Source organism: Stomoxys calcitrans, chromosome 4 (genome assembly GCF_963082655.1).
Source record: "Stomoxys calcitrans chromosome 4, idStoCalc2.1, whole genome shotgun sequence".
Classification (NCBI taxonomy): domain Eukaryota; kingdom Metazoa; phylum Arthropoda; class Insecta; order Diptera; family Muscidae; genus Stomoxys; species Stomoxys calcitrans.
In genome coordinates this window covers 86,867,629-86,880,341 of record NC_081555.1, presented here as the reverse complement: position 1 = coordinate 86,880,341, position 12,713 = coordinate 86,867,629, and the positions used below count along the sequence as shown (strand labels likewise).

Genomic DNA, 12,713 nt, shown 5'->3' with positions numbered 1-12,713 from the left:
CCAGGCAATTTAGCAGGCACAGCTTGGCTGGCAAACACAAAAACTTAGCAACAAAACTATTGTGATGTTTATCCCTTTTTGAGGCAAAGGCCTGATAGCGGCGGACCAACGCCAAGGCAGAACAGCCAAAGGAGTCGCCTGAATGTTGTGACTGACTGGCGGTCTGACATTGGCAACAGGCAAATGAAAATATTAGAAACTCAACAGAAGTTCCTTAGCCAATGTTGCTACTTTGACTGTTTGCTGATGTCGTTGCACAGTGGGATGAAATGTGAAAAAGGGATTATGGTAGCTAAATAAAATAGCATGACGAACAAAACTTTAAATATTTTTTCAGACGATAGATCCATATTTCGAAATGTTGCAAGCGGTATGACGAATTTAGTATAGCCCGCAAATTTTATCTATGCTCGAACGCGGAAGAAGCCGGAATAATTACCAAAGTGAAGTTTTGAAGTTGAACACAAGGGAAATTGGGTTTTATGAGAAAATTGAAATAAACGAGTAGATGACAATTTTGACAATTTTTCTTTTATTAAATTCAAATTTGTTTTTTTTTTCGGTTTTTTTGTTGTTTTTACATTGATCCCCACTGTGTGTCTTCATTGCAGCCCATGGATGATGATGGTATTACTACTACTTGGTACTATAGTCGTTCCTGCTGTTCATTCTTTTGTCTAAATATGGTTATAAATGTTTCTATTTAAGCCGTTATTTCTGTGTTTACAACTCTTTGAGATGATGTTGGCAGCAGAAGTTACAGCCAACCAACAGCAGCAACAGCAAAAAATAAAAAGAAACATCGCAAACGGAACAATTTTTCTATCCTTAGCTCATTTTGTTCGTAGAGCAATTGTTATGGAAGCTGGAGAAGGAAAGAAAAAATGGTTTTGGTTGATTTGATTTTCCCCTTTTCTCAGCAAAAGACTGACTCTCAATGTTTTGTGAAAATCCCCAAGATTTTATTCTAGCAATTGAATTGCAGATTTTTTTCTAAGACTTTATGATGTTTATGACGTTGAATCATAGAGATGTTGGGTTTTTTCTTAGGAATACCTCCTTGGTGTCAGTGGGTAGTGGGTAAGAAGGCTTAGGCTGTTGATAATTAAAAGTTTATTGGCTGAATATTAAGATAGTCGGCTGGCTTATTACGGTAATTTCCAATTTGGTAAATACAAATTGTAGGTCTGACCTTTTTTTTTTTGTTCTGCAAAATTCTCTTTAATTAACATTTTCGTCTTTAGTGATGTCTGTTGGTAGCAATTTGCAACTCATCATTCAGATGAATTGACCCTTATTTGGTTTATTTCAGTTTTAAAACAAAATTTCAACTTGGCCTTGGCGTTTCCATTGGATAAGGGTTTCTTGCTTATCGTTCTGTTAAAATATATTTTGATAGACCGATAGCGGTTGATTAAGTAGTTTACATTGAAGTATGACATGATTATGCACAAATTTTGCTTCAATTAGTTCCAAAGAACCAATTGAGAATTAGACCCCACATTGAAACAATAACGAATGTTCAATTGGCAAACAATTTTTCTAATGTCCATACGAATATTCATAATTATTTAGGTACTAGCTGACCCGGACCCGCTCCGCTGCACCTTCTTTTACTTTATATAGAACAAAATTTTCCTTGGAATATTTATTTTCGACAATTGCCGACAAGTGCCAATTTCGTGATCTACTCCCCAATACCTTTCATATGAGCCCCACATGGACATGGTCGGTAAATATGTCCGATTTAGGGAGCGAGGTGGTCCGCCAAATACTTAGCCCTGAAAATAAATCAGCATCGTGCTCTACTTTCAAATATCATTTATTTGGACCCCATATTACCATTGGCCTCAAATTTGGATATCATATTCATTTTCTAATCTCAAATACCTTTCATTTAAACCCCTTATTGCAAAAGTCAGCAAATATGTCCGGTTTGGGATATGCGCTCTAAAAACTATCAAGCTCCACTACCTTTAAGATCCAAATTGTCATAGTGTTGTTATGAGGGTGGGACGTTCCTTAGACAGTTGGTCCCGAATGTTGAAATCACATTCATGGTCTACTCCCAAATACTTTTCATTTGAGACCTATATTTCCAAAGTCGGCAAACATGTCCAATTTGGAGGGTGTTTTGGGGAATGGGGCTGCCAGTCATTGACTTGGCTTTAAAAATATATATCAGATTCGTGTTCTACTCTAAATTACCTTTTATTTGAACCCCATATTGGAATGGTCAGCAAATACTTACTATTTGGGTGGTGTTGTGGGAGTGGGGTGGCCCCATAGACTCTTTTCCCGAATATTGATATCAGATTCGTGCTTTACTCTCAAAGACCTTTCATTTGAGACCCATATTGCTATGGTCGTAAATTTGTCCGCTTGGGGGGTGTTTTTGGAAGGGGCGGCCTCACTAACACTTGGTCCCACATTTGAAATCAGATTCGTATTATTCTCTCAAGTACCTTTTATTTGAGCCCTATATTGCCAGGGTTAGTAAATAAATCCTATTTGGGGGTGCTTTGGAGAAGGAATGGACCCCCAGAAACTTGGTCCCACATTTGGATATCAGATTCGTATTCTACTCGCAAATACCTTACATTTGAGTCCCATATTGCCGTGGTCGGCAAAAATATCGGATTAAGGGGTGTTTTGGGGCTTGGGGTGGTCCCCCTAACACTTGGTCCGACAATTGGATATCAAATACGTTTTATTAACCTAAATACCTTTCATTTGAGCCCCATATTGTCGTGATTGGTCTAAGTATATGTTTGGTAGGTTTTAGGGTGGGGCGGCCCCCGTAGGTACCCCATCCTAAATTTGGATACCAATTTTTTTTAGGGTACTATATGAGAGCGCTCAAATTTCGCTTAAATCGCACTACCCATCTGGCCATCTTGCGTTTCCGAAAATTAGGGTTAAGGGGAGGGTCCGCTCCCCCTTTAGATATCAACAAATGTAGTACCCTATTTTCACCACGGGATCATTATGCACCATCAGTGAAAATTTCAAGAAAATCGTTTCAGCCGTTTCTGAGTCTATAAGGAACACACAAACAAACAAATAAACAAACAAACAAATAAACAAACAAACAAACCTACAAACAAACACAAATTTTCGTCATTCTGTTTGTAACTACTCGAAATATTCGTCTGAGGCCCCATAAAGTATATATATTCTTGATCGTCGCGACATTTTATGTCGATCTAGCCATGTCCGTCCGTCCAAAGGAGTAAAGCTAGCCGCTTGAAATTTTGCACAAATACTTCTTATTAGTGTAGGTCGGTTGGTATTGTAAATGGGCTATATCGGCACATGTTTTGATATAGCTGCCATATAAACCGATCTTGGGTCTTGACTTCTTGAGCCTCTAGAGTGCGCAATTCTTATCCGATTGGAATGAAATTTTGCACGACGTGTTTTGTTATGATATTCAACAAATGTGCCGAGGATGGTTCAAATCGGTCCATAACCTGATATAGCTGCCATATAAATCGATCTTGGGTCTTGACTTTTTGAGCCTCTAGAGTGCGTAATTCTTATCCGATTGGAATGAAATTTTGCACGACGTGTTTTGTTATGATATTCAACAAATGTGCCGAGTATGGTTCAAATAGGTCCATAACCTGATATAGCTGCCATATAAATCGATCTTGGGTCTTGACTTTTTGAGCCTCTAGAGTGCGTAATTCTTATCCGATTGGAATGAAATTTTGCACGACGTGTTTTGTTATGATATCTAACAACTGTGTCAAGTATGGTTCAAATCGATCCATAACCTGATATAGCTGCCATATAAACCGATCCTGGGTCTTGACTTCTTGAGCTTCTAGAGGGCACAATTCCTATCCGATTTGGCTGAAAATTTTTTTCAACAACTGTGTCAAATAAGGTTCAAATCGGTTCATAACCTGATATAGCTGTCATATAAACCGATCTGGGATCTTGACTTCTTGAGCCTCTAGAGGTCGCAATTATTATCCGATTTGCCTGAAATTTTGTCCGACAGATCCTCCCACGACCATCAACATGCGTATTTATTATGGTCTGAATCGGTCTATAGCCCGATACAGCTCCCATATAAATCGATCTCTCTATTTTTCTTCTTGAGCCCCCAAAGGGCGCAATTCTTAATCGAATTAGCTGACATTTTACACAGGTCTCCAACATATAATTTAATTGTGATCAAAGCGGGACCATTTCTTGATATCGCTCTAATAGCAAAGCAAATCTTTTCTTATATCCTTTTTTCCCAAAGAAGAGATGCCGTGAAAAGAACTCGACAAATGCGATCCATGGTGGAGGGTATATAAGATTCGGCCCGGCCGAACTTAGCACGCTTTTACTTGTTTATATATAAGATTTTCACACACATAACTACAAGTACAAATTTATTTTATATTATTTATTTATTTTTTTTTATTACAGGCATCCTTTAGAGTTTGTTGTAAGTAGTTATGAACATATTTTAGAAACCGTGATTTTATACTAAATTCAATTTTAGCAGAGACATGTAATAAAAAAAAAAATCCTAAAAAATGCAAATATCCAGCACCATAAGATGGACCTATAACAACTTGGTCATTCCGTCTGTAACATAAGTTAAGATTTCACGTACACCTATTCTTGATCGTCATGATTTAAGTCGATCTGTGCATGTCCACCCTTTTGTTGAAAGTGCGCTGTCGCAGGAGTAAAGCTAGCCTCTCGAAATTTCGCACATATACTTCTTATTGGTTCGGACCAAATCGATTCGTGTTAAAATAGATGCAGGGTCTGAATCGGCCAATAACCTGATATAGCTCTTATATAATCGATTTCTCGATTGTACTTTTTGGACCTCAAGAGATCGCACTATTATATTTTCTGTGATATTTTCCTAGAAAGAAAAATCCGATATCCAATTGTGCACAAAAATTAAGTTGTTTTGATTTTATTTGCTCGAACAAAACGAGCCTATTTTCAATTTCCATCATAGCAACAACCAACGTCAAGCTTCAATGCAATCAACCAACCAACCAAGCAACCAATTTGAGAACCTCATTTGGGCCGTCTGTCAAAAAGTGTATGATACGAATGCATCATGCATTCCTTCGAGGAGCCAAAGAAGGTGAGCTCTTCATGGACGACGCAGAAGATGATGATGACTCTGGGCTGAGGACGATTGAGACAGTGAACGCGACACAATGCTTCAAATACATGTTTGCTCGTTAGTGGCAAAAATAGTTATGGTGGTATCAAACAAAGCAAACAAAAACACACACAAACACTAACACCAACAAAAGGTAGGAGGCGGAGGAATGAAAAACAAACAACCAAAAGGCAAAATGTTTAAATCTTTACATTTAGACACTTTAATAAAATTCCCAAAGGACAATATCAAATGACACTGTCAATGGCAACGCGGGCAATGGCCAACTCCAGCTAGCAACGAAATTATGGAACATTACATCGAATACAACAACAGAGAGGCAACAAAGAAGAGAAGAAAAAAACAACGCCAAGATGCACAAGGCAAAACTTACAAACGCCAAACTAACTACACAAAAAGCGTCAAAAAAGAAAAATCGTGGTCAAAACGAAAACGAGAAAAGGAGAAATGGCAAAAAAAAAACGTAACAACCTTTAAACCAAACTTCAAAATGACGTTGACTCTATTTCTGTTTTTTTGTTGTTTTGTTTTGAGTTTTGGTTTTTGTTCGTGAAGCTGCAACAGTCACGGCATAAACCCCAAAGACCGGTTTACACCAATGGAGCAAACTAACGACGACATAAAACTCTTCTTAACTCCACATTGCAACGTAGTTTCCTTTATCGTTTTTTTTTTTTTTTTTTGTCTTTGCTCCCAAACACCCAAAAAGTCAAAAAAAGAAACTCACAGCCCCCTCTCTTTGTGTCGCAAAGGAAAACTTCAAAATAACAAAATCGAAAATAAAACAAAAACACATGCTTGGTCACATGGATAGACCGAAGAAGAAGGTATAAAGAGCGCCATTACTACTCCGGCAACTCGTGGATGATTCCGGCCCCCTTTAGAAATAGAAACACACCAACACCACCATCCCCATCATCGACTTCATCTTCTGAACAATCAAGCGACACCTTTTGAAATGCACTCATTTCTTGTCATGAAGCGCAAAAAAGTTTCATTTTTTTTTTTCACAATAAACGATAAAAGTTCATTATATACCAAAGCCTTCTGAGGGAAATTGGAATAGTTTTGGAAAAAATAATTGCTCGAAACCTTAAAAAAGAAGTTCAAAGTCATGAACCATTGCCAGTGTCCCTGTGCAACAGCAGTCAACTCTACTTGTTGTAGGTTTTTGCGACATTAATGGGGAGGGAAAATTAAAAATATATTTATTATATGGATTTTGTAAGTCTTGTTTAATTGTCGATGAGAAAATGTTGGGTTGCCCAAAAAGTAATTGCGCATTTTTCATATAGTCGGCGTAGAAAAATTTTTTCACAGCTTGTGACTCTGTAATTGCATTCTTTCTTCTGTCAGTTATCAGCTGTTACTTTTAGCTTGCTTTAGAAAAAAAGTGTAAAAAAAGTATATTTGATTAAAGTTCATTCTAAGTTTTATTAAAAATGCATTTACTTTCTTTTAAAAAATCCGCAATTACTTTTTGGGCAACCCAATAATAAGAAACCAGTAAATGCGTGTTATGTACCTTTCAACCAAATCGGATAGCAGGGAAATCGGTTTATATGGGAGCCATATCAGGTTGTTCGACTTATGCTCTCCATTGTTGAGGTGCCAAGAATTGCATCTTCTAGAGGCTCAATAAGTCAAATTGGAACATGGGTTTATATGGCAGCTATATCATAGCATGGACCGATTTGGTTCATTTACAAACCCAACCGACCTACACCAATGAGAAGTATTTGTGCCAAATTTCAATCGCCTTTGAGGACATAAAACTACCCCTTTCGAGAGTTTGCCTGCTTTTGACATATTGGCGCGCGGACGGAAGGACGGACAATCATAGCTAAATCGACACCAAACCTAAGGCGGAGAGCATTGAAAACTAGTAATATCGTGCCAAGTTCCTAGGAGCCGAATCTTGAGATCTCACCACCATGGTTTCTACTAAAATTTTACATTTAGCAACATGATTTAGCAACACGGGCTTGACGTTTGAAATGTCTACTTTGGGGTTTTTGCCTGTCATTTCAACAACTCCCACGCATTTTTCCGCATCCTCCAGCACGCTTCTCGATCTGTACTTTGTTAGTGACACTTCTAAAGTCCTCCTATACGATCAACTGTCAGCCTCATGTTTTTCGAACCATGACTTGATATTTTTATTTTATGAATTTGAGCTCACCAGGACTAGGGAAACTTATTCATATAGAGATTTTGCCCGTCTCGACCATGATTTTTTTGGTTTCGAGTACTGTGCTCATCGACTGGGATCTGATATTTTGTATGGAAACTATCTATGAACAAACTGACTTTCTACAGAGGAATATCCGTGACCTACAGGAACTTGCGGTTCCACTTAAGACTAGAGAAGTGTCCTCCGTGGTTCTCCCGGGATATTCGTTCGGCTATTCACTAGAGGAATATGTCACATCGCAGGTGGAGACGTTTCAGGACGCCTGAGTTACATGATGGCTTTCGCTCAGCAAGAGACCACGTCAATAAGTTGATTAAGATAGCGAAGAAAGACTACTATTACAGACGCTTTACTTCCGCCATAGGCTCCAAGAGAACGTGACAGGTTATTCGAGACATAGGAATTGGGAAAGATACGAATAGATGTTCAACAAACTTGGACATCAATGGGCTTAATGATGCCTTTTTTAATGTCCCACAGATCCCAGTTGATCCCAATTTCTATGGCTTCAATATCTCCCCCTCTCTCGATGACGACTCTGGGTTTGGCTTCAGCTGTATTGGTCCCGCCGACTTCCTTGAGTGTGTCGCGACTGTAAAGTCTAACGCTGTCGGATCTGATGGCATTGATCCTAGATTTGTAAGACTCTTGCTCCCCCTTATTATTTCTCATGTAACCTATGTTTTCAATAGGATTTTGACCACGAGTTACATTCCATTAGCGTGGAAACATGCCAAGGTCATCCCACTGCCTAAGAATTCCAAGAAATATAGACCAATTGCGATTCTTTGTTACTTGTCAAAGATCTTTGAGAAATTGTTGTATTTGCAAATGTCGTCTATTGTCAACGAGAACTCTTTGTTGTATGTGAGACAGTCCGGGTTTCGATCTTACCACAGCTGCGTAACTACCTTTGCAGAGGTCACTGAGAGGATCAGAGTCAATTTGGGGAATGACAAGATAAATTTCGTCTTATTTTGTCGTACCTGTCACACCGCACTCAGTCCGTCAGTTATAAGTCTTCTGTATCGTAACATGTGCTTGTTTTAAAAGGTGTTCCTCAGGAATCAATTTTGGGTCCTCTTCTCTTTTCATTATACAGTAACGACTTGGCGAGTCAATAGTGTTATTGTGAGGTACATATGTACGCTGACTATGTACAAATATATATCGGCAGTCCGAGGGATGAGATTGTTGAAAACATACGTCTGCTTAATCATGATCTGTCAAGAGTCAGCATGTGGGCCAAAGCCAATGGCCTGTGTCTCAACCCTGTAAAGTCCAAGTGTGTGGTTATCAGAAACAGGCTGTTTCGTTTTTCATGTGATGTCGGTATATTCATTAACGACTCTAGTTTGGAAATCGTTCCTCATGCAAAGAACTTGTGCGTGGTTATTAACAGCACTCTGACTTGGAGTAATCATATCGACTCTGTCGTTGGTCAGGGATATTCAAAATTGCGTGCTCTCTGGGCCACTCAGTCGGTTACTCCGCCGCGGGTTATGTCACTCTTGGCAAAGACTTATCTTGTTCCTGGCATTCTCTACGGCTGTGAGTTGTTAGCGAATTGCGACTCGGCAAGTAGACGTAAGCTAAATACCTTTTTTAATAGCGTTACTCGTTATGTATGTATTTGGCTTCAAACGGCGCGATTCCATCACTGAATACTCTTTATCCCTGTATGGAGTTACATTTGTTATTGTTGTTGGAGAGCATAAGTCGCTCCTTAAAGAAAATTATCTGTATCGTGGAAAATGTACTACCTATTACGAATAAAAAAAAAAATTAAAACTTTTTAGAGTAGGCTCAAAATGGGCTCCAAAGACCCAATAGCGGCGGTGGTGACATCAGACCGTAGCATGTTGTACGGATTTGTTGTTTGAACCGTTGAGTGGCGCGGATGTTTTGTTATTTCGCTCCGCAAGAATTTTCCTGTAACTCGTAATAGGTCATTATTTTTGAAAGAAAAATTTAAGTCACTCAAGGATAGCTGCGATAGAGTTATCCATTAGGCGGTTGATTATCTGCGTCTGTTTCCAGTGGAGCGGTAGATCTAGAGCCCGGAAGTAGGCTTAGAATAGACTTCAAAGACCCAACAGCTGCGGTGGTGGTATCAGGCCGTACTGAAACCTCGACTGGTGGAGCGGCTGCTCCAGGCTCCACTAGCCGACAGGCGACTGGTCAGCGGGGGCTTTTGACGAAGACACCTGGTTCGAGTCTTAAGGACAAGGCCGAACCTATTCTCTCTTCACATGCCTATAATTTGTCTAGGACATCGGCCTTCCCCAGCAAACCAACACGCTTTTTAAGAGATTGGAATAATAGAAGACGCATCGGTCTCAGGTTTTTTGAGAGGCTTGGTGCGAATGATCCTAAGACTTTCACTAATAGGGAAAGATACTCCCTAAATTGGGCTCGGGGATTCACCGCATAGGCTACCCCAAAGACTACACGTCTAGATTCGGAAACTGCATCGCAGTCAGACAAAAGGCTGCGGTCACCTAAAGGGAATCTCATGCCGAAAAGAACTAAGACGAACAATAGTACGATGGGTCCAAGAACCTTTGCTAATGTCGCTAGGGAAAGTTTGGTGATGGCAGTTGTCGATAAAGGAAAAGAACAGGGCTGCATACCTAGAAATAACTGTAGTGGGATAGTCAATGGACTGTCATCAGTGTACTTCGATGTCCTTGCGGAATTTCCTGGGTCTCCTCCAGTTTGTGACGATGGTGGGTGGTATCGATGCCGATACAGGCTAATTGCCTTCGGCGATCAACGCTCAATTGAAATGTATCGTTGCACGCTAAAAAAGATTGGTGAGATCTGGCCAGGTGCAGCACTAGATTTAGTCAAGAAGGAAGATATTCCTTCTCGACCAACGGCGCATGCTTGGATACCAAAAATTCCATCAGATCCTGAATCGATTCTTGGAAGACTAAGGTGATGTAATGTAATCCCAATCTTTCAACCACCGACTGGAAGATTGGTAGATTGGATGAGGCTGATGGTGATCGGGGACATGCAGTAAAATTGCATATGCAAATTTTGCCCATGAAAATTCCAATAAGGAACAGGGGCGTACTTCTCACATATCAATGAGTGCAGTCCGAATCAAGTTTAAGCTCAATGCTAAGGGACCTCCTTTTTATGGCCGAGTACGAACAGGGTGCCGCATTGCGACACCTCTTTTGAGGAGAAGTTTTTTCATGGCATAGTACCTCACAAATGTCGCCAGCATTAGGAGGGGATAATCACCGCTAAAAGTTTTATGATGGTCTCGCCAGGATTTGAACTCAGGCTTTCAGCGTCATAGGCGGAGATGCTAACCTCTGCACTACGGTGGCCTCCACCTGCAGTATTCGTACTAAACAGACTTGCAGTATTCGTACTAAACTCCGGCTGTCTCGTAGACCTCAAAAAGTCTGAAGGGGTTGTATCATACGGATTCAACAAGTTGAAACTGAATTTCTATAGAAGCGTTGGGGTTGGGGAATCAGGAGACGACTCAGCAGTTGTTGCTGAACACTTGCCTGAGGAACTATCGACCACATCGCTGAAGTCTGGCGGATTGCAGGAGACTGAAAATCCCCCTGCCACAAACGAGACTTTACGTACAACAGCGAAGTGGGCTACCTAAAGTGGTCTAGTTGTAAATCCGTGCAAAACATTAGTAGTTCTTTTCAGCTGGAGATACAAGTTGCCTACAGTGGCACCTGTCTCTTTGAGAGGAGAGAATGTTCCATTTACATAAAGCACAAAATACATGGGTGTTTTGCTGGACAGGAAATTGAACTTCAAAAAAAGTTGGGGCTTTAGACCGCGTGTCATGCATTGGGTATATACTGAAGTTGTCAGACCTATAATGATATATGGTGTTGTGGTCTGACGGACGGCGCTTCAAAAATCCACCCACTGTTTAACTCAGCCGGATCGAAAGGATGGGTTGTTTGTGCATCACATCCCCATTGAGGACGACACCATCAGGTGCACTGAATTAAATGCTACACCTAACTCCTCTCTACGTTGTGGCTAGACAAATTGCTGCGATATATTATCCATGATACAATGACCGATGTTCTTTGGGGGATGTTTGTGACGTGGTTGGTAAATATGCCCGATTTAGGTGCGTTTTGGGGAGTGGGGTGGTCCCCAAACACTTAGCCCTCAAAATATATCAGCATCGTGCTCTACTCTCAAATATCATTTATTTGAACCCCATATTGCCATCGGCCTACAAATTGGATATCAAATTCGTTTTCTAATCTCACGTACCATTCATTTAAACCCCTTAATGCAAAAGTCAGCGAATATGTCCGGTTTAGAGTACGGGCCCTAAAAACTATCAATATCGAGATTCATTCCCTTTAAGACCCAAAATTGTGATGGTGAGCAATTACATGCTATTTGGGTGTTGTTATGGGGGTGGGATGTACTCTTGGGAGTTGGTCCCGAATGTTGTCTGATATCATGGTCTACTCCCAAATTCCTTTTATTTGAGCCCCATATTTCCATAGTCGGCAAACATGACCGGTTTCGGGGGTATTTTGGGTGATGGGGCGGCAGTTCAGTGACTTGGCCCTGAAGATATATATCAGATTCGTGTTCTGCTCTAAAATACTTCTTATTACAGCCCCATATTGGAATGGTTAGCAAATACGTCCTATATGAGCGGTGTTATGGGGGTGGGGTGGCTCCATACACACTTTTCCCGAATATTGATATCAGATACATGCTTTACTCTCAAAGACGTTTTATTTGAGCCCCATATTAGTATTATATTGGGTTGCCCAAAAAGTAATTGCGGATTTTTCATATAGTCGGCGTTAACAAATTTTTTCACAGCTGGTGACTCTGTAATTGCATTCTTTCTTCTTTCAGTTATCAGCTGTTACTATTAGCTTGCTTTAGAAAAAAAGTGTAAAAAAGTATATTTGATTAAAGTTCATACTAAGTTTTATTAAAAATTCATTTACTTTCTTTTAAAAAATCCGCAATTACTTTTTGGGCAACCCAATAGTAAATTTGTCCTCTTTGGGGCTTGTTTTTGGAGGGGGCGCCTCCCTATACACTTGGACATCAAATTCGTATTCTAGACTCAAATACCTTTTATTTAAGCCCCATATTGCCATGATCGTTAAATAAGTTCTGTTTTGGGAGTGTTTTGCGGAAGGAGTGCACCTCCATACACTTTGTCCCACATTTGGATATCAGATTCGTATTCTACACTCAAATACCTTTTGGTCGGTAAATATGTCTGATTAAGGTGTGTTTTGGGGGTTTGGGTGGTCCCCCAAACACTTGGTCCGACAATTGGATATCAGATACGTTTTCTAATCTTAAATACCTTTCATTTGAGTCCCATATTGT

The 12,713-nt window shown here is 40.0% G+C and overlaps 1 long non-coding RNA gene across 1 annotated transcript in view; it reads left to right on the top strand.

The window, feature by feature from the left end:
• The window catches only part of LOC131997195 (uncharacterized), a 91,630-nt gene that overhangs the window by 34,281 nt on the left and 44,636 nt on the right, over positions 1-12,713 (top strand). The window contains exon 2 of the long non-coding RNA XR_009398110.1: positions 4,429-4,447. This is a non-coding gene — a long non-coding RNA (uncharacterized LOC131997195). The remainder of the gene's footprint in view (positions 1-4,428; positions 4,448-12,713) is intronic.